Source organism: Corythoichthys intestinalis, chromosome 11, assembly GCF_030265065.1.
Source record: "Corythoichthys intestinalis isolate RoL2023-P3 chromosome 11, ASM3026506v1, whole genome shotgun sequence".
Classification (NCBI taxonomy): domain Eukaryota; kingdom Metazoa; phylum Chordata; class Actinopteri; order Syngnathiformes; family Syngnathidae; genus Corythoichthys; species Corythoichthys intestinalis.
The window spans coordinates 4817813-4835216 of NC_080405.1; the positions used below are offsets into that span (position 1 = coordinate 4817813).

General features: G+C 45.5%; 36 non-coding genes and 3 pseudogenes across 36 annotated transcripts; all 39 read left to right on the plus strand.

Annotated features, from left to right (window-relative positions):
- Nucleotides 1-222: 222 nt before the first annotated feature.
- Nucleotides 223-341, plus strand: LOC130925237 (5S ribosomal RNA). Its single transcript, XR_009065524.1, has one exon. It is a non-coding gene; the product is annotated as a 5S ribosomal RNA (ribosomal RNA).
- A 313-nt stretch (nt 342-654) lies between these two features.
- LOC130925292 (5S ribosomal RNA) lies at nt 655-773 on the plus strand. The gene has a single exon (XR_009065576.1). It is a non-coding gene; the product is annotated as a 5S ribosomal RNA (ribosomal RNA).
- A 303-nt stretch (nt 774-1076) lies between these two features.
- LOC130925181 (5S ribosomal RNA) lies at nt 1077-1195 on the plus strand. Its single transcript, XR_009065469.1, has one exon. It is a non-coding gene; the product is annotated as a 5S ribosomal RNA (ribosomal RNA).
- A 308-nt stretch (nt 1196-1503) lies between these two features.
- LOC130925555 (uncharacterized) lies at nt 1504-1621 on the plus strand (annotated as a pseudogene).
- Nucleotides 1622-1934: 313 nt separating this feature from the next.
- On the plus strand, nt 1935-2053 carry LOC130924849 (5S ribosomal RNA). The gene has a single exon (XR_009065147.1). It is a non-coding gene; the product is annotated as a 5S ribosomal RNA (ribosomal RNA).
- A 303-nt stretch (nt 2054-2356) lies between these two features.
- Nucleotides 2357-2475, plus strand: LOC130925144 (5S ribosomal RNA). Its single transcript, XR_009065432.1, has one exon. It is a non-coding gene; the product is annotated as a 5S ribosomal RNA (ribosomal RNA).
- Nucleotides 2476-2778: 303 nt separating this feature from the next.
- LOC130925203 (5S ribosomal RNA) lies at nt 2779-2897 on the plus strand. Its single transcript, XR_009065490.1, has one exon. It is a non-coding gene; the product is annotated as a 5S ribosomal RNA (ribosomal RNA).
- A 312-nt stretch (nt 2898-3209) lies between these two features.
- On the plus strand, nt 3210-3328 carry LOC130924958 (5S ribosomal RNA). The gene has a single exon (XR_009065252.1). It is a non-coding gene; the product is annotated as a 5S ribosomal RNA (ribosomal RNA).
- A 397-nt stretch (nt 3329-3725) lies between these two features.
- Nucleotides 3726-3844, plus strand: LOC130925005 (5S ribosomal RNA). Its single transcript, XR_009065298.1, has one exon. It is a non-coding gene; the product is annotated as a 5S ribosomal RNA (ribosomal RNA).
- A 308-nt stretch (nt 3845-4152) lies between these two features.
- On the plus strand, nt 4153-4271 carry LOC130925299 (5S ribosomal RNA). Its single transcript, XR_009065583.1, has one exon. It is a non-coding gene; the product is annotated as a 5S ribosomal RNA (ribosomal RNA).
- Nucleotides 4272-4574: 303 nt separating this feature from the next.
- LOC130925205 (5S ribosomal RNA) lies at nt 4575-4693 on the plus strand. Its single transcript, XR_009065492.1, has one exon. It is a non-coding gene; the product is annotated as a 5S ribosomal RNA (ribosomal RNA).
- A 313-nt stretch (nt 4694-5006) lies between these two features.
- On the plus strand, nt 5007-5125 carry LOC130925347 (5S ribosomal RNA). Its single transcript, XR_009065629.1, has one exon. It is a non-coding gene; the product is annotated as a 5S ribosomal RNA (ribosomal RNA).
- A 303-nt stretch (nt 5126-5428) lies between these two features.
- LOC130925370 (5S ribosomal RNA) lies at nt 5429-5547 on the plus strand. Its single transcript, XR_009065650.1, has one exon. It is a non-coding gene; the product is annotated as a 5S ribosomal RNA (ribosomal RNA).
- Nucleotides 5548-5940: 393 nt separating this feature from the next.
- LOC130925355 (5S ribosomal RNA) lies at nt 5941-6059 on the plus strand. The gene has a single exon (XR_009065636.1). It is a non-coding gene; the product is annotated as a 5S ribosomal RNA (ribosomal RNA).
- Nucleotides 6060-6367: 308 nt separating this feature from the next.
- LOC130925300 (5S ribosomal RNA) lies at nt 6368-6486 on the plus strand. Its single transcript, XR_009065584.1, has one exon. It is a non-coding gene; the product is annotated as a 5S ribosomal RNA (ribosomal RNA).
- Nucleotides 6487-6789: 303 nt separating this feature from the next.
- On the plus strand, nt 6790-6908 carry LOC130925206 (5S ribosomal RNA). Its single transcript, XR_009065493.1, has one exon. It is a non-coding gene; the product is annotated as a 5S ribosomal RNA (ribosomal RNA).
- A 313-nt stretch (nt 6909-7221) lies between these two features.
- Nucleotides 7222-7340, plus strand: LOC130925121 (5S ribosomal RNA). The gene has a single exon (XR_009065409.1). It is a non-coding gene; the product is annotated as a 5S ribosomal RNA (ribosomal RNA).
- Nucleotides 7341-7733: 393 nt separating this feature from the next.
- Nucleotides 7734-7852, plus strand: LOC130925471 (5S ribosomal RNA). Its single transcript, XR_009065749.1, has one exon. It is a non-coding gene; the product is annotated as a 5S ribosomal RNA (ribosomal RNA).
- Nucleotides 7853-8160: 308 nt separating this feature from the next.
- LOC130925302 (5S ribosomal RNA) lies at nt 8161-8279 on the plus strand. The gene has a single exon (XR_009065586.1). It is a non-coding gene; the product is annotated as a 5S ribosomal RNA (ribosomal RNA).
- Nucleotides 8280-8582: 303 nt separating this feature from the next.
- LOC130925207 (5S ribosomal RNA) lies at nt 8583-8701 on the plus strand. The gene has a single exon (XR_009065494.1). It is a non-coding gene; the product is annotated as a 5S ribosomal RNA (ribosomal RNA).
- A 313-nt stretch (nt 8702-9014) lies between these two features.
- Nucleotides 9015-9133, plus strand: LOC130925122 (5S ribosomal RNA). The gene has a single exon (XR_009065410.1). It is a non-coding gene; the product is annotated as a 5S ribosomal RNA (ribosomal RNA).
- A 393-nt stretch (nt 9134-9526) lies between these two features.
- On the plus strand, nt 9527-9645 carry LOC130925588 (5S ribosomal RNA). The gene has a single exon (XR_009065815.1). It is a non-coding gene; the product is annotated as a 5S ribosomal RNA (ribosomal RNA).
- Nucleotides 9646-9953: 308 nt separating this feature from the next.
- On the plus strand, nt 9954-10072 carry LOC130925303 (5S ribosomal RNA). Its single transcript, XR_009065587.1, has one exon. It is a non-coding gene; the product is annotated as a 5S ribosomal RNA (ribosomal RNA).
- Nucleotides 10073-10375: 303 nt separating this feature from the next.
- Nucleotides 10376-10494, plus strand: LOC130925208 (5S ribosomal RNA). The gene has a single exon (XR_009065495.1). It is a non-coding gene; the product is annotated as a 5S ribosomal RNA (ribosomal RNA).
- Nucleotides 10495-10807: 313 nt separating this feature from the next.
- On the plus strand, nt 10808-10926 carry LOC130925123 (5S ribosomal RNA). Its single transcript, XR_009065411.1, has one exon. It is a non-coding gene; the product is annotated as a 5S ribosomal RNA (ribosomal RNA).
- A 393-nt stretch (nt 10927-11319) lies between these two features.
- On the plus strand, nt 11320-11438 carry LOC130925705 (5S ribosomal RNA). The gene has a single exon (XR_009065826.1). It is a non-coding gene; the product is annotated as a 5S ribosomal RNA (ribosomal RNA).
- Nucleotides 11439-11746: 308 nt separating this feature from the next.
- Nucleotides 11747-11865, plus strand: LOC130925304 (5S ribosomal RNA). Its single transcript, XR_009065588.1, has one exon. It is a non-coding gene; the product is annotated as a 5S ribosomal RNA (ribosomal RNA).
- A 303-nt stretch (nt 11866-12168) lies between these two features.
- LOC130925210 (5S ribosomal RNA) lies at nt 12169-12287 on the plus strand. The gene has a single exon (XR_009065497.1). It is a non-coding gene; the product is annotated as a 5S ribosomal RNA (ribosomal RNA).
- Nucleotides 12288-12600: 313 nt separating this feature from the next.
- LOC130925124 (5S ribosomal RNA) lies at nt 12601-12719 on the plus strand. Its single transcript, XR_009065412.1, has one exon. It is a non-coding gene; the product is annotated as a 5S ribosomal RNA (ribosomal RNA).
- A 393-nt stretch (nt 12720-13112) lies between these two features.
- Nucleotides 13113-13231, plus strand: LOC130925813 (5S ribosomal RNA). The gene has a single exon (XR_009065845.1). It is a non-coding gene; the product is annotated as a 5S ribosomal RNA (ribosomal RNA).
- A 303-nt stretch (nt 13232-13534) lies between these two features.
- On the plus strand, nt 13535-13653 carry LOC130925371 (5S ribosomal RNA). Its single transcript, XR_009065651.1, has one exon. It is a non-coding gene; the product is annotated as a 5S ribosomal RNA (ribosomal RNA).
- A 313-nt stretch (nt 13654-13966) lies between these two features.
- On the plus strand, nt 13967-14085 carry LOC130924734 (5S ribosomal RNA). Its single transcript, XR_009065033.1, has one exon. It is a non-coding gene; the product is annotated as a 5S ribosomal RNA (ribosomal RNA).
- A 313-nt stretch (nt 14086-14398) lies between these two features.
- Nucleotides 14399-14517, plus strand: LOC130925007 (5S ribosomal RNA). The gene has a single exon (XR_009065299.1). It is a non-coding gene; the product is annotated as a 5S ribosomal RNA (ribosomal RNA).
- Nucleotides 14518-14820: 303 nt separating this feature from the next.
- On the plus strand, nt 14821-14939 carry LOC130924626 (5S ribosomal RNA). The gene has a single exon (XR_009064927.1). It is a non-coding gene; the product is annotated as a 5S ribosomal RNA (ribosomal RNA).
- A 313-nt stretch (nt 14940-15252) lies between these two features.
- LOC130925008 (5S ribosomal RNA) lies at nt 15253-15371 on the plus strand. The gene has a single exon (XR_009065300.1). It is a non-coding gene; the product is annotated as a 5S ribosomal RNA (ribosomal RNA).
- A 303-nt stretch (nt 15372-15674) lies between these two features.
- On the plus strand, nt 15675-15792 carry LOC130925556 (uncharacterized; annotated as a pseudogene).
- A 313-nt stretch (nt 15793-16105) lies between these two features.
- Nucleotides 16106-16214, plus strand: LOC130925754 (uncharacterized; annotated as a pseudogene).
- A 303-nt stretch (nt 16215-16517) lies between these two features.
- On the plus strand, nt 16518-16636 carry LOC130924919 (5S ribosomal RNA). The gene has a single exon (XR_009065216.1). It is a non-coding gene; the product is annotated as a 5S ribosomal RNA (ribosomal RNA).
- Nucleotides 16637-16948: 312 nt separating this feature from the next.
- On the plus strand, nt 16949-17067 carry LOC130924959 (5S ribosomal RNA). Its single transcript, XR_009065254.1, has one exon. It is a non-coding gene; the product is annotated as a 5S ribosomal RNA (ribosomal RNA).
- The last annotated feature ends 337 nt before the right edge of the window (nt 17068-17404 follow it).

Sequence of the window (17404 nt, forward strand, 5' to 3'; positions counted from 1 at the left end):
AGCTCACATTGGGTTGAGTTTGCAGCTCTCGTTTTCACCCAACTCTGTGCGTTTTAAATGGTGATTACCTCGTTAGCTGCCATTGACAGCACGAGATGACCAGACCACTTGAAATCTAATTTCCCTCAGGGAACCTGACTGAACTGAACTGAACTGGTTCGTCTTTTGTACCAGAACACATCTCCTTCGCCTTTTGTATAGCTATATTTCATAATTTTGCCAGCTTACGGCCATACTACCCTGAGAACGCCCGATCTCGTCTGATCTCGGAAGCTAAGCAGGGTCGGGCCTGGTTAGTACTTGGATGGGAGACCGCCTGGGAATACCAGGTGCTGTAAGCTTTTTGGTTTATTTCATGACAAAGAAAGAACAGACAGATCTTGTTGGTATCAACTGAGGTCAATGTACTGTCTTGTTAGTTTTGTGGTTGGAGCTCACATTTGGTTGAGTTTGCAGCTCTCGTTTTCACCCAACTCTGTGCGTTTTAGATGGTGATTACCTCGTTAGCTGCCATTGACAGCACGAGATGACCAGACCACTTGAAACCTAACTTCCCTCAGGGAACCTGACTGAACTGAACTGAACTGGTTCGTCTTTTGTACCAGAACAGATCTCCTTCGCCTTTTGTATAGCTATATTTCACAAATTTTGCCAGCTTACGGCCATACTACCCTGAGAACGCCTGATCTCGTCTGATCTCGGAAGCTAAGCAGGGTCGGCCCTGGTTAGTACTTGGATGGGAGACCGCCTGGGAATACCAGGTGCTGTAAGCTTTTTGGTTTATTTCATTAAAAAGAAAGAACAGACAGATCTTGTTGGTATCAACTGAGGTCGATGTACTGTCTTGTTAGTTTTGTGGTTGGAGCTCACATCGGGTTGAGTTTGCAGCTCTCGTTTTCACCCAACTCTGTGCGTTTTAAATGGTGATTACCTCGTTAGCTGCCATTGACAGCACGAGATGACCAGACCACTTGAAACCTAATTTCACTCAGGGAACCTTACTGAACTGGTTCATCTTTTGTACCAGAACAGATCTCCTTCGCCTTTTGTATAGCTATATTTCACAAGTTTTGCCAGCTTACGGCCATACTACCCTGAGAACGCCTGATCTCGTCTGATCTCGGAAGCTAAGCAGTGTCAGGCCTGGTTAGTACTTGGATGGGAGACCGCCTGGGAATACCAGGTGCTGTAAGCTTTTTGGTTTATTTCATGACAAAGAAAGAACAGACAGATCTTGTTGGTATCAACTGAGGTCAATGTACTGTCTTGTTAGTTTTGTGGTTGGAGCTCACATTTGGTTGAGTTTGCAGCTCTCGTTGTCACCCAACTCTGTGCGTTTTAGATGGTGATTACCTCGTTAGCTGCCATTGACAGCACGAGATGACCAGACCACTTGAAACCTAACTTTCCTCAGGGAACCTGACTGAACTGAACTGGTTCGTCTTTTGTACCAGAACAGATCTCCTTCGCCTTTTGTATAGCTATATTTCACAAATTTTGCCAGCTTACGGCCATACTACCCTGAGAACGCCCGATCTCGTCTATCTCGGAAGCTAAGCAGGGTCGGGCCTGGTTAGTACTTGGATTGGAGACCGCCTGGGAATACCAGGTGCTGTAAGCTTTTTGGTTTATTTCATGACAAAGAAAGAACAGACAGATCTTGTTGGTATCAACCCTGGTCAATGTACTGTCTTGTTAGTTTTGTGGTTGGAGCTCACATTAGGTTGAGTTTGCAGCTCTCGTTTTCACCCGACTCTGTGCGTTTTAAATGGTGATTACCTCGTTAGCTGCCATTGACAGCACGAGATGACCAGATCACTTGAAACCTAACTTCCCTCAGGGAACCTGACTGAACTGAACTGAACTGGTTCGTCTTTTGTACCAGAACAGATCTCCTTCGCCTTTTGTATAGCTATATTTCACAACCTTTGCCAGCTTACGGCCATACTACCCTGAGAACGCCCGATCTCGTCTGATCTCGGAAGCTAAGCATGGTCGGGCCTGGTTAGTACTTGGATGGGAGACCGCCTGGGAATACCAGGTGCTGTAAGCTTTTTGGTTTATTTCATGACAAAGAAAGAACAGACAGATCTTGTTGGTATCAACTGAGGTCAATGTATTGTCTTGTTAGTTTTGTGGTTGGAGCTCACATTGGGTTGAGTTTGCAGCTCTCGTTTTCACCCAACTCTGTGCGTTTTAAATGGTGATTACCTCGTTAGCTGCCATTGACAGCACGAGATGACCAGACCACTTGAAACCTAATTTCCCTCAGGGAACCTTACTGAACTGGTTCATCTTTTGTACCAGAACAGATCTCCTTCGCCTTTTGTATAGCTATATTTCACAAGTTTTGCCAGCTTACGGCCATACTACCCTGAGAACGCCTGATCTCGTCTGATCTCGGAAGCTAAGCAGGGTCAGGCCTGGTTAGTACTTGGATGGCAGACCGCCTGGGAATACCAGGTGCTGTAAGCTTTTTGGTTTATTTCATGACAAAGAAAGAACAGACAGATCTTGTTGGTATCAACTGAGGTCAATGTATTGTCTTGTTAGTTTTGTGGTTGGAGCTCACATTGGGTTGAGTTTGCAGCTCTCGTTTTCACCCAACTCTGTGCGTTTTAAATGGTGATTACCTCGTTAGCTGCCATTGACAGCACGAGATGACCAGACCACTTGAAACCTAATTTCCCTCAGGGAACCTTACTGAACTGGTTCATCTTTTGTACCAGAACAGATCTCCTTCGCTTTTTGTATAGCTATATTTCACAAGTTTTGCCAGCTTACGGCCATACTACCCTGAGAATGCCCGATCTTGTCTGATCTCGGAAGCTAAGCAGGGTCGGGCCTGGTTAGTACTTGGATGGGAGACCGCCTGGGAATACCAGGTGCTGTAAGCTTTTTGGTTTATTTCATGACAAAGAAAGAACAGACAGATCTTGTTGGTATCAACCCTGGTCAATGTACTGTCTTGTTAGTTTTGTGGTTGGAGCTCACATTGGGTTGAGTTTGCAGCTCTCGTTTCACCCAACTCTGTGCGTTTTAAATGGTGATTACCTCGTTAGCTGCCATTGACAGCACGAGATGACCAGACCACTTGAAACCTAACTTCCCTCAGGGAACCTGACTGAACTGAACTGAACTGGTTCGTCTTTTGTACCAGAACAGATCTCCTTCGCCTTTTGTATAGCTATATTTCACAAATTTTGCCAGCTTACGGCCATACTACCCTGAGAACGCCCGATCTCGTCTGATCTCGGAAGCTAAGAAGGGTCGGGCCTGGTTAGTACTTGGATGGGAGACCGCCTGGGAATACCAGGTGCTGTAAGCTTATTGGTTTATTTCATGACAAAGAAAGAACAGGCAGATCTTGTTGGTATCAACTGTGGTCAATGTATTGTCTTGTTAGTTTTGTGGTTGGAGCTCACATTGGGTTGAGTTTGCAGCTATCGTTTTCACCCAACTCTGTGCGTTTTAAATGGTGATTACCTCGTTAGCTGCCATTGACAGCACGAGATGACCAGACCACTTGAAACCTAATTTCCCTCAGGGAACCTTACTGAACTGAACTGAAGTGAACTGGTTCGTCTTTTGTACCAGAACAGATCTCATTCCCCTTTGTATAGCTATATTTCACAAGTTTTGCCAGCTTACGGCCATACTACCCTGAGAACGCCCGATCAGATCTCCTTCGCCTTTTGTATAGCGATATTTCACAAGCTTTGCCAGCTTACGGCCATACTACCCTGAGAACGCCCGATCTCGTCTGATCTCGGAAGCTAAGCAGGGTCGGCCCTGGTTAGTACTTGGATGGGAGACCGCCTGGGAATACCAGGTGCTGTAAGCTTTTTGGTTTATTTCATGACAAAGAAAGAACAGACAGATCTTGTTGGTATCAACTGAGGTCAATGTATTGTCTTGTTAGTTTTGTGGTTGGAGCTCACATCGGGTTGAGTTTGCAGCTCTCGTTTTCACCCAACTCTGTGCGTTTTAAATGGTGATTACCTCGTTAGCTGCCATTGACAGCACGAGATGACCAGACCACTTGAAACCTAATTTCACTCAGGGAACCTGACTGAACTGAACTGGTTCGTCTTTTGTACCAGAACAGATCTCCTTCGCCTTTTGTATAGCTATATTTCACAAATTTTGCCAGCTTACGGCCATACTACCCTGAGAACGCCCGATCTCGTCTGATTTCGGAAGCTAAGCATGGTCGGGCCTGGTTAGTACTTGGATGGGAGACCGCCTGGGAATACCAGGTGCTGTAAGCTTTTTGGTTTATTTCATTAAAAAGAAAGAACAGACAGATCTTGTTGGTATCAACTGAGGTCGATGTACTGTCTTGTTAGTTTTGTGGTTGGAGCTCACATCGGGTTGAGTTTGCAGCTCTCGTTTTCACCCAACTCTGTGCGTTTTAAATGGTGATTACCTCGTTAGCTGCCATTGACAGCACGAGATGACCAGACCACTTGAAACCTAATTTCACTCAGGGAACCTTACTGAACTGGTTCATCTTTTGTACCAGAACAGATCTCCTTCGCCTTTTGTATAGCTATATTTCACAACCTTATCCAGCTTACGGCCATACTACCCTGAGAACGCCCGATCTCGTCTGATCTCGGAAGCTAAGCAGGGTCGGGCCTGGTTAGTACTTGGATTGGAGACCGCCTGGGAATACCAGGTGCTGTAAGCTTTTTGGTTTATTTCATGACAAAGAAAGAACAGACAGATCTTGTTGGTATCAACCCTGGTCAATGTACTGTCTTGTTAGTTTTGTGGTTGGAGCTCACATTGGGTTGAGTTTGCAGCTCTCGTTTTCACCCAACTCTGTGCGTTTTAAATGGTGATTACCTCGTTAGCTGCCATTGACAGCACGAGATGACCAGATCACTTGAAACCTAACTTCCCTCAGGGAACCTGACTGAACTGAACTGAACTGGTTCGTCTTTTGTACCAGAACAGATCTCCTTCGCCTTTTGTATAGCTATATTTCACAAATTTTGCCAGCTTACGGCCATACTACCCTGAGAACGCCCGATCTCGTCTGATCTCGGAAGCTAAGCATGGTTTGGCCTGGTTAGTACTTGGACGGGAGACCGCCTGGGAATACCAGGTGCTGTAAGCTTTTTGGTTTATTTCATTAAAAAGAAAGAACAGACAGATCTTGTTGGTATCAACTGAGGTCGATGTACTGTCTTGTTAGTTTTGTGGTTGGAGGTCACATCGGGTTGAGTTTGCAGCTCTCGTTTTCACCCAACTCTGTGCGTTTTAAATGGTGATTACCTCGTTAGCTGCCATTGACAGCACGAGATGACCAGACCACTTGAAACCTAATTTCACTCAGGGAACCTTACTGAACTGGTTCATCTTTTGTACCAGAACAGATCTCTTTCGCCTTTTGTATAGCTATATTTCACAAATTTTGCTAGCTTACGGCCATACTACCCTGAGAACGCCCGATCTCGTCTGATCTCGGAAGCAAAGCAGGGTCGGGCCTGGTTAGTACTTGGATTGGAGACCGCCTGGGAATACCAGGTGCTGTAAGCTTTTTGGTTTATTTCATGACAAAGAAAGAACAGACAGATCTTGTTGGTATCAACCCTGGTCAATGTACTGTCTTGTTAGTTTTGTGGTTGGAGCTCACATTGGGTTGAGTTTGCAGCTCTCGTTTTCACCCAACTCTGTGCGTTTTAAATGGTGATTACCTCGTTAGCTGCCATTGACAGCACGAGATGACCAGATCACTTGAAACCTAACTTTCCTCAGGGAACCTGACTGAACTGAACTGAACTGGTTCGTCTTTTGTACCAGAACAGATCTCCTTCGCCTTTTGTATAGCTATATTTCACAAATTTTGCCAGCTTACGGCCATACTACCCTGAGAACGCCCGATCAGATCTCCTTCGCCTTTTGTATAGCGATATTTCACAAGCTTTGCCAGCTTACGGCCATACTACCCTGAGAACGCCCGATCTCGTCTGATCTCGGAAGCTAAGCAGGGTCGGGCCTGGTTAGTACTTGGATGGGAGACCGCCTGGGAATACCAGGTGCTGTAAGCTTTTTGGTTTATTTCATTAAAAAGAAAGAACAGACAGATCTCTTTGGTATCAACTGAGGTCGATGTACTGTCTTGTTAGTTTTGTGGTTGGAGCTCACATCGGGTTGAGTTTGCAGCTCTCGTTTTCACCCAACTCTGTGCGTTTTAAATGGTGATTACCTCGTTAGCTGCCATTGACAGCACGAGATGACCAGACCACTTGAAACCTAATTTCACTCAGGGAACCTGACTGAACTGAACTGGTTCGTCTTTTGTACCAGAACAGATCTCCTTCGCCTTTTGTATAGCTATATTTCACAAATTTTGCCAGCTTACGGCCATACTACCCTGAGAACGCCCGATCTCGTCTGATTTCGGAAGCTAAGCATGGTCGGGCCTGGTTAGTACTTGGATGGGAGACCGCCTGGGAATACCAGGTGCTGTAAGCTTTTTGGTTTATTTCATTAAAAAGAAAGAACAGACAGATCTTGTTGGTATCAACTGAGGTCGATGTACTGTCTTGTTAGTTTTGTGGTTGGAGCTCACATCGGGTTGAGTTTGCAGCTCTCGTTTTCACCCAACTCTGTGCGTTTTAAATGGTGATTACCTCGTTAGCTGCCATTGACAGCACGAGATGACCAGACCACTTGAAACCTAATTTCACTCAGGGAACCTTACTGAACTGGTTCATCTTTTGTACCAGAACAGATCTCCTTCGCCTTTTGTATAGCTATATTTCACAACCTTATCCAGCTTACGGCCATACTACCCTGAGAACGCCCGATCTCGTCTGATCTCGGAAGCTAAGCAGGGTCGGGCCTGGTTAGTACTTGGATTGGAGACCGCCTGGGAATACCAGGTGCTGTAAGCTTTTTGGTTTATTTCATGACAAAGAAAGAACAGACAGATCTTGTTGGTATCAACCCTGGTCAATGTACTGTCTTGTTAGTTTTGTGGTTGGAGCTCACATTGGGTTGAGTTTGCAGCTCTCGTTTTCACCCAACTCTGTGCGTTTTAAATGGTGATTACCTCGTTAGCTGCCATTGACAGCACGAGATGACCAGATCACTTGAAACCTAACTTCCCTCAGGGAACCTGACTGAACTGAACTGAACTGGTTCGTCTTTTGTACCAGAACAGATCTCCTTCGCCTTTTGTATAGCTATATTTCACAAATTTTGCCAGCTTACGGCCATACTACCCTGAGAACGCCCGATCTCGTCTGATCTCGGAAGCTAAGCATGGTTTGGCCTGGTTAGTACTTGGATGGGAGACCGCCTGGGAATACCAGGTGCTGTAAGCTTTTTGGTTTATTTCATGACAAAGAAAGAACAGGCAGATCTTGTTGGTATCAACTGAGGTCAATGTATTGTCTTGTTAGTTTTGTGGTTGGAGCTCACATTGGGTTGAGTTTGCAGCTATCGTTTTCACCCAACTCTGTGCGTTTTAAATGGTGATTACCTCGTTAGCTGCCATTGACAGCACGAGATGACCAGACCACTTGAAACCTAACTTCCCTCAGGGAACCTGACTGAACTGAACTGAACTGGTTCGTCTTTTGTACCAGAACAGATCTCCTTCGCCTTTTGTATAGCTATATTTCACAAATTTTGCCAGCTTACGGCCATACTACCCTGAGAACGCCCGATCAGATCTCCTTCGCCTTTTGTATAGCGATATTTCACAAGCTTTGCCAGCTTACGGCCATACTACCCTGAGAACGCCCGATCTCGTCTGATCTCGGAAGCTAAGCAGGGTCGGGCCTGGTTAGTACTTGGATGGGAGACCGCCTGGGAATACCAGGTGCTGTAAGCTTTTTGGTTTATTTCATTAAAAAGAAAGAACAGACAGATCTTGTTGGTATCAACTGAGGTCGATGTACTGTCTTGTTAGTTTTGTGGTTGGAGCTCACATCGGGTTGAGTTTGCAGCTCTCGTTTTCACCCAACTCTGTGCGTTTTAAATGGTGATTACCTCGTTAGCTGCCATTGACAGCACGAGATGACCAGACCACTTGAAACCTAATTTCACTCAGGGAACCTGACTGAACTGAACTGGTTCGTCTTTTGTACCAGAACAGATCTCCTTCGCCTTTTGTATAGCTATATTTCACAAATTTTGCCAGCTTACGGCCATACTACCCTGAGAACGCCCGATCTCGTCTGATTTCGGAAGCTAAGCATGGTCGGGCCTGGTTAGTACTTGGATGGGAGACCGCCTGGGAATACCAGGTGCTGTAAGCTTTTTGGTTTATTTCATTAAAAAGAAAGAACAGACAGATCTTGTTGGTATCAACTGAGGTCGATGTACTGTCTTGTTAGTTTTGTGGTTGGAGCTCACATCGGGTTGAGTTTGCAGCTCTCGTTTTCACCCAACTCTGTGCGTTTTAAATGGTGATTACCTCGTTAGCTGCCATTGACAGCACGAGATGACCAGACCACTTGAAACCTAATTTCACTCAGGGAACCTTACTGAACTGGTTCATCTTTTGTACCAGAACAGATCTCCTTCGCCTTTTGTATAGCTATATTTCACAACCTTATCCAGCTTACGGCCATACTACCCTGAGAACGCCCGATCTCGTCTGATCTCGGAAGCTAAGCAGGGTCGGGCCTGGTTAGTACTTGGATTGGAGACCGCCTGGGAATACCAGGTGCTGTAAGCTTTTTGGTTTATTTCATGACAAAGAAAGAACAGACAGATCTTGTTGGTATCAACCCTGGTCAATGTACTGTCTTGTTAGTTTTGTGGTTGGAGCTCACATTGGGTTGAGTTTGCAGCTCTCGTTTTCACCCAACTCTGTGCGTTTTAAATGGTGATTACCTCGTTAGCTGCCATTGACAGCACGAGATGACCAGATCACTTGAAACCTAACTTCCCTCAGGGAACCTGACTGAACTGAACTGAACTGGTTCGTCTTTTGTACCAGAACAGATCTCCTTCGCCTTTTGTATAGCTATATTTCACAAATTTTGCCAGCTTACGGCCATACTACCCTGAGAACGCCCGATCTCGTCTGATCTCGGAAGCTAAGCATGGTTTGGCCTGGTTAGTACTTGGATGGGAGACCGCCTGGGAATACCAGGTGCTGTAAGCTTTTTGGTTTATTTCATGACAAAGAAAGAACAGGCAGATCTTGTTGGTATCAACTGAGGTCAATGTATTGTCTTGTTAGTTTTGTGGTTGGAGCTCACATTGGGTTGAGTTTGCAGCTATCGTTTTCACCCAACTCTGTGCGTTTTAAATGGTGATTACCTCGTTAGCTGCCATTGACAGCACGAGATGACCAGACCACTTGAAACCTAACTTCCCTCAGGGAACCTGACTGAACTGAACTGAACTGGTTCGTCTTTTGTACCAGAACAGATCTCCTTCGCCTTTTGTATAGCTATATTTCACAAATTTTGCCAGCTTACGGCCATACTACCCTGAGAACGCCCGATCAGATCTCCTTCGCCTTTTGTATAGCGATATTTCACAAGCTTTGCCAGCTTACGGCCATACTACCCTGAGAACGCCCGATCTCGTCTGATCTCGGAAGCTAAGCAGGGTCGGGCCTGGTTAGTACTTGGATGGGAGACCGCCTGGGAATACCAGGTGCTGTAAGCTTTTTGGTTTATTTCATTAAAAAGAAAGAACAGACAGATCTCTTTGGTATCAACTGAGGTCGATGTACTGTCTTGTTAGTTTTGTGGTTGGAGCTCACATCGGGTTGAGTTTGCAGCTCTCGTTTTCACCCAACTCTGTGCGTTTTAAATGGTGATTACCTCGTTAGCTGCCATTGACAGCACGAGATGACCAGACCACTTGAAACCTAATTTCACTCAGGGAACCTGACTGAACTGAACTGGTTCGTCTTTTGTACCAGAACAGATCTCCTTCGCCTTTTGTATAGCTATATTTCACAAATTTTGCCAGCTTACGGCCATACTACCCTGAGAACGCCCGATCTCGTCTGATTTCGGAAGCTAAGCATGGTCGGGCCTGGTTAGTACTTGGATGGGAGACCGCCTGGGAATACCAGGTGCTGTAAGCTTTTTGGTTTATTTCATTAAAAAGAAAGAACAGACAGATCTTGTTGGTATCAACTGAGGTCGATGTACTGTCTTGTTAGTTTTGTGGTTGGAGCTCACATCGGGTTGAGTTTGCAGCTCTCGTTTTCACCCAACTCTGTGCGTTTTAAATGGTGATTACCTCGTTAGCTGCCATTGACAGCACGAGATGACCAGACCACTTGAAACCTAATTTCACTCAGGGAACCTTACTGAACTGGTTCATCTTTTGTACCAGAACAGATCTCCTTCGCCTTTTGTATAGCTATATTTCACAACCTTATCCAGCTTACGGCCATACTACCCTGAGAACGCCCGATCTCGTCTGATCTCGGAAGCTAAGCAGGGTCGGGCCTGGTTAGTACTTGGATTGGAGACCGCCTGGGAATACCAGGTGCTGTAAGCTTTTTGGTTTATTTCATGACAAAGAAAGAACAGACAGATCTTGTTGGTATCAACCCTGGTCAATGTACTGTCTTGTTAGTTTTGTGGTTGGAGCTCACATTGGGTTGAGTTTGCAGCTCTCGTTTTCACCCAACTCTGTGCGTTTTAAATGGTGATTACCTCGTTAGCTGCCATTGACAGCACGAGATGACCAGATCACTTGAAACCTAACTTCCCTCAGGGAACCTGACTGAACTGAACTGAACTGGTTCGTCTTTTGTACCAGAACAGATCTCCTTCGCCTTTTGTATAGCTATATTTCACAAATTTTGCCAGCTTACGGCCATACTACCCTGAGAACGCCCGATCTCGTCTGATCTCGGAAGCTAAGCATGGTTTGGCCTGGTTAGTACTTGGATGGGAGACCGCCTGGGAATACCAGGTGCTGTAAGCTTTTTGGTTTATTTCATGACAAAGAAAGAACAGGCAGATCTTGTTGGTATCAACTGAGGTCAATGTATTGTCTTGTTAGTTTTGTGGTTGGAGCTCACATTGGGTTGAGTTTGCAGCTATCGTTTTCACCCAACTCTGTGCGTTTTAAATGGTGATTACCTCGTTAGCTGCCATTGACAGCACGAGATGACCAGACCACTTGAAACCTAACTTCCCTCAGGGAACCTGACTGAACTGAACTGAACTGGTTCGTCTTTTGTACCAGAACAGATCTCCTTCGCCTTTTGTATAGCTATATTTCACAAATTTTGCCAGCTTACGGCCATACTACCCTGAGAACGCCCGATCAGATCTCCTTCGCCTTTTGTATAGCGATATTTCACAAGCTTTGCCAGCTTACGGCCATACTACCCTGAGAACGCCCGATCTCGTCTGATCTCGGAAGCTAAGCAGGGTCGGGCCTGGTTAGTACTTGGATGGGAGACCGCCTGGGAATACCAGGTGCTGTAAGCTTTTTGGTTTATTTCATTAAAAAGAAAGAACAGACAGATCTTGTTGGTATCAACTGAGGTCGATGTACTGTCTTGTTAGTTTTGTGGTTGGAGCTCACATCGGGTTGAGTTTGCAGCTCTCGTTTTCACCCAACTCTGTGCGTTTTAAATGGTGATTACCTCGTTAGCTGCCATTGACAGCACGAGATGACCAGACCACTTGAAACCTAATTTCACTCAGGGAACCTGACTGAACTGAACTGGTTCGTCTTTTGTACCAGAACAGATCTCCTTCGCCTTTTGTATAGCTATATTTCACAAATTTTGCCAGCTTACGGCCATACTACCCTGAGAACGCCCGATCTCGTCTGATTTCGGAAGCTAAGCATGGTCGGGCCTGGTTAGTACTTGGATGGGAGACCGCCTGGGAATACCAGGTGCTGTAAGCTTTTTGGTTTATTTCATTAAAAAGAAAGAACAGACAGATCTTGTTGGTATCAACTGAGGTCGATGTACTGTCTTGTTAGTTTTGTGGTTGGAGCTCACATCGGGTTGAGTTTGCAGCTCTCGTTTTCACCCAACTCTGTGCGTTTTAAATGGTGATTACCTCGTTAGCTGCCATTGACAGCACGAGATGACCAGACCACTTGAAACCTAATTTCACTCAGGGAACCTTACTGAACTGGTTCATCTTTTGTACCAGAACAGATCTCCTTCGCCTTTTGTATAGCTATATTTCACAACCTTATCCAGCTTACGGCCATACTACCCTGAGAACGCCCGATCTCGTCTGATCTCGGAAGCTAAGCAGGGTCGGGCCTGGTTAGTACTTGGATTGGAGACCGCCTGGGAATACCAGGTGCTGTAAGCTTTTTGGTTTATTTCATGACAAAGAAAGAACAGACAGATCTTGTTGGTATCAACCCTGGTCAATGTACTGTCTTGTTAGTTTTGTGGTTGGAGCTCACATTGGGTTGAGTTTGCAGCTCTCGTTTTCACCCAACTCTGTGCGTTTTAAATGGTGATTACCTCGTTAGCTGCCATTGACAGCACGAGATGACCAGATCACTTGAAACCTAACTTCCCTCAGGGAACCTGACTGAACTGAACTGAACTGGTTCGTCTTTTGTACCAGAACAGATCTCCTTCGCCTTTTGTATAGCTATATTTCACAAATTTTGCCAGCTTACGGCCATACTACCCTGAGAACGCCCGATCTCGTCTGATCTCGGAAGCTAAGCATGGTTTGGCCTGGTTAGTACTTGGATGGGAGACCGCCTGGGAATACCAGGTGCTGTAAGCTTTTTGGTTTATTTCATGACAAAGAAAGAACAGGCAGATCTTGTTGGTATCAACTGAGGTCAATGTATTGTCTTGTTAGTTTTGTGGTTGGAGCTCACATTGGGTTGAGTTTGCAGCTATCGTTTTCACCCAACTCTGTGCGTTTTAAATGGTGATTACCTCGTTAGCTGCCATTGACAGCACGAGATGACCAGACCACTTGAAACCTAACTTCCCTCAGGGAACCTGACTGAACTGAACTGAACTGGTTCGTCTTTTGTACCAGAACAGATCTCCTTCGCCTTTTGTATAGCTATATTTCACAAATTTTGCCAGCTTACGGCCATACTACCCTGAGAACGCCCGATCAGATCTCCTTCGCCTTTTGTATAGCGATATTTCACAAGCTTTGCCAGCTTACGGCCATACTACCCTGAGAACGCCCGATCTCGTCTGATCTCGGAAGCTAAGCAGGGTCGGGCCTGGTTAGTACTTGGATGGGAGACCGCCTGGGAATACCAGGTGCTGTAAGCTTTTTGGTTTATTTCATTAAAAAGAAAGAACAGACAGATCTTGTTGGTATCAACTGAGGTCGATGTACTGTCTTGTTAGTTTTGTGGTTGGAGCTCACATCGGGTTGAGTTTGCAGCTCTCGTTTTCACCCAACTCTGTGCGTTTTAAATGGTGATTACCTCGTTAGCTGCCATTGACAGCACGAGATGACCAGACCACTTGAAACCTAATTTCACTCAGGGAACCTTACTGAACTGGTTCATCTTTTGTACCAGAACAGATCTCCTTCGCCTTTTGTATAGCTATATTTCACAACCTTTGCCAGCTTACGGCCATACTACCCTGAGAACGCCTGATCTCGTCTGATCTCGGAAGCTAAGCAGGGTCGGGCCTGGTTAGTACTTGGATTGGAGACCGCCTGGGAATACCAGGTGCTGTAAGCTTTTTGGTTTATTTCATGACAAAGAAAGAACAGACAGATCTTGTTGGTATCAACCCTGGTCAATGTACTGTCTTGTTAGTTTTGTGGTTGGAGCTCACATTAGGTTGAGTTTGCAGCTCTCGTTTTCACCCAACTCTGTGCGTTTTAAATGGTGATTACCTCGTTAGCTGCCATTGACAGCACGAGATGACCAGACCACTTGAAACCTAAATTCACTCAGGGAACCTTACTGAACTGAACTGAACTGGTTCGTCTTTTGTACCAGAACACATCTCCTTCGCCTTTTGTATAGCTATATTTCACAAATTTTGCTAGTTTACGGCCATACTACCCTGAGAACGCCCGATCTCGTCTGATCTCGGAAGCTAAGCAGGGTCGGGCCTGGTTAGTACTTGGATGGGAGACCGCGTGGGAATACCAGGTGCTGTAAGCTTTTTGGTTTATTTCATGACAAAGAAAGAACAGACAGATCTTGTTGGTATCAACTGAGGTCAATGTACTGTCTTGTTAGTTTTGTGGTTGGAGCTCACATTTGGTTGAGTTTGCAGCTCTCGTTTTCACCCAACTCTGTGCGTTTTAGATGGTGATTACCTCGTTAGCTGCCATTGACAGCACGAGATGACCAGACCACTTGAAACCTAACTTCCCTCAGGGAACCTGACTGAACTGAACTGAACTGGTTCGTCTTTTGTACCAGAACAGATCTCCTTCGCCTTTTGTATAGCTATATTTCACAAATTTTGCCAGCTTACGGCCATACTACCCTGAGAACGCCCGATCTCGTCTGATCTCGGAAGCTAAGCAGGGTCGGCCCTGGTTAGTACTTGGATGGGAGACCGCCTGGGAATACCAGGTGCTGTAAGCTTTTTGGTTTATTTCATTAAAAAGAAAGAACAGACAGATCTTGTTGGTATCAACTGAGGTCGATGTACTGTCTTGTTAGTTTTGTGGTTGGAGCTCACATCGGGTTGAGTTTGCAGCTCTCGTTTTCACCCAACTCTGTGCGTTTTAAATGGTGATTACCTCGTTAGCTGCCATTGACAGCACGAGATGACCAGACCACTTGAAACCTAATTTCACTCAGGGAACCTTACTGAACTGGTTCATCTTTTGTACCAGAACAGATCTCCTTCGCCTTTTGTATAGCTATATTTCACAAATTTTGCCAGTTTACGGCCATACTACCCTGAGAACGCCCGATCTCGTCTGATCTCGGAAGCTAAGCAGGGTCGGGCCTGGTTAGTACTTGGATGGGAGACCGCCTGGGAATACCAGGTGCTGTAAGCTTTTTGGTTTATTTCATGACAAAGAAAGAACAGACAGATCTTGTTGGTATCAACTGAGGTCAATGTACTGTCTTGTTAGTTTTGTGGTTGGAGCTCACATTTGGTTGAGTTTGCAGCTCTCGTTTTCACCCAACTCTGTGCGTTTTAGATGGTGATTACCTCGTTAGCTGCCATTGACAGCACGAGATGACCAGACCACTTGAAACCTAACTTCCCTCAGGGAACCTGACTGAACTGAACTGAACTGGTTCGTCTTTTGTACCAGAACAGATCTCCTTCGCCTTTTGTATAGCTATATTTCACAAATTTTGCCAGCTTACGGCCATACTACCCTGAGAACGCCCGATCTCGTCTGATCTCGGAAGCTAAGCAGGGTCGGCCCTGGTTAGTACTTGGATGGGAGACCGCCTGGGAATACCAGGTGCTGTAAGCTTTTTGGTTTATTTCATTAAAAAGAAAGAACAGACAGATCTTGTTGGTATCAACTGAGGTCGATGTACTGTCTTGTTAGTTTTGTGGTTGGAGCTCACATCGGGTTGAGTTTGCAGCTCTCGTTTTCACCCAACTCTGTGCGTTTTAAATGGTGATTACCTCGTTAGCTGCCATTGACAGCACGAGATGACCAGACCACTTGAAACCTAATTTCACTCAGGGAACCTTACTGAACTGGTTCATCTTTTGTACCAGAACAGATCTCCTTCGCCTTTTGTATAGCTATATTTCACAACCTTTGCCAGCTTACGGCCATACTACCCTGAGAACGCCCGATCTCGTCTATCTCGGAAGCTAAGCAGGGTCGGGCCTGGTTAGTACTTGGATTGGAGACCGCCTGGGAATACCAGGTGCTGTAAGCTTTTTGGTTTATTTCATGACAAAGAAAGAACAGACAGATCTTGTTGGTATCAACCCTGGTCAATGTACTGTCTTGTTAGTTTTGTGGTTGGAGCTCACATTAGGTTGAGTTTGCAGCTCTCGTTTTCACCCAACTCTGTGCGTTTTAAATGGTGATTACCTCGTTAGCTGCCATTGACAGCACGAGATGACCAGATCACTTGAAACCTAACTTCCCTCAGGGAACCTGACTGAACTGAACTGGACTGGTTCGTCTTTTGTACCAGAACAGATCTCCTTCGCCTTTTGTATAGCTATATTTCACAAGTTTTGCCAGCTTACGGCCATACTACCCTGAGAACGCCCGATCTCGTCTGATCTCGGAAGCTAGGCCTGGTTAGTACTTGGATGGGAGACCGCCTGGGAATACCAGGTGCTGTAAGCTTTTTGGTTTATTTCATGACAAAGAAAGAACAGACAGATCTTGTTGGTATCAACTGAGGTCAATGTATTGTCTTGTTAGTTTTGTGGTTGGAGCTCACATTGGGTTGAGTTTGCAGCTCTCGTTTTCACCCAACTCTGTGCGTTTTAAATGGTGATTACCTCGTTAGCTGCCATTGACAGCACGAGATGACCAGACCACTTGAAACCTAATTTCACTCAGGGAACCTTACTGAACTGGTTCATCTTTTGTACCAGAACAGATCTCCTTCGCCTTTTGTATAGCTATATTTCACAAGTTTTGCCAGCTTACGGCCATACTACCCTGAGAACGCCCGATCTTGTCTGATCTCGGAAGCTAAGCAGGGTCGGGCCTGGTTAGTACTTGGATGGGAGACCGCCTGGGAATACCAGGTGCTGTAAGCTTTTTGGTTTATTTCATGACAAAGAAAGAACAGACAGATCTTGTTGGTATCAACCCTGGTCAATGTACTGTCTTGTTAGTTTTGTGGTTGGAGCTCACATTGGGTTGAGTTTGCAGCTCTCGTTTCACCCAACTCTGTGCGTTTTAAATGGTGATTACCTCGTTAGCTGCCATTGACAGCACGAGATGACCAGACCACTTGAAACCTAACTTCCCTCAGGGAACCTGACTGAACTGAACTGAACTGGTTCGTCTTTTGTACCAGAACAGATCTCCTTCGCCTTTTGTATAGCTATATTTCACAAATTTTGCCAGCTTACGGCCATACTACCCTGAGAACGCCCGATCTCGTCTGATCTCGGAAGCTAAGAAGGGTCGGGCCTGGTTAGTACTTGGATGGGAGACCGCCTGGGAATACCAGGTGCTGTAAGCTTTTTGGTTTATTTCATGACAAAGAAAGAACAGGCAGATCTTGTTGGTATCAACTGAGGTCAATGTATTGTCTTGTTAGTTTTGTGGTTGGAGCTCACATTGGGTTGAGTTTGCAGCTATCGTTTTCACCCAACTCTGTGCGTTTTAAATGGTGATTACCTCGTTAGCTGCCATTGACAGCACGAGATGACCAGACCACTTGAAACCTAACTTCCCTCAGGGAACCTGACTGAACTGAACTGAACTGGTTCGTCTTTTGTACCAGAACAGATCTCCTTCGCCTTTTGTATAGCTATATTTCACAAATTTTGCCAGCTTACGGCCATACTACCCTGAGA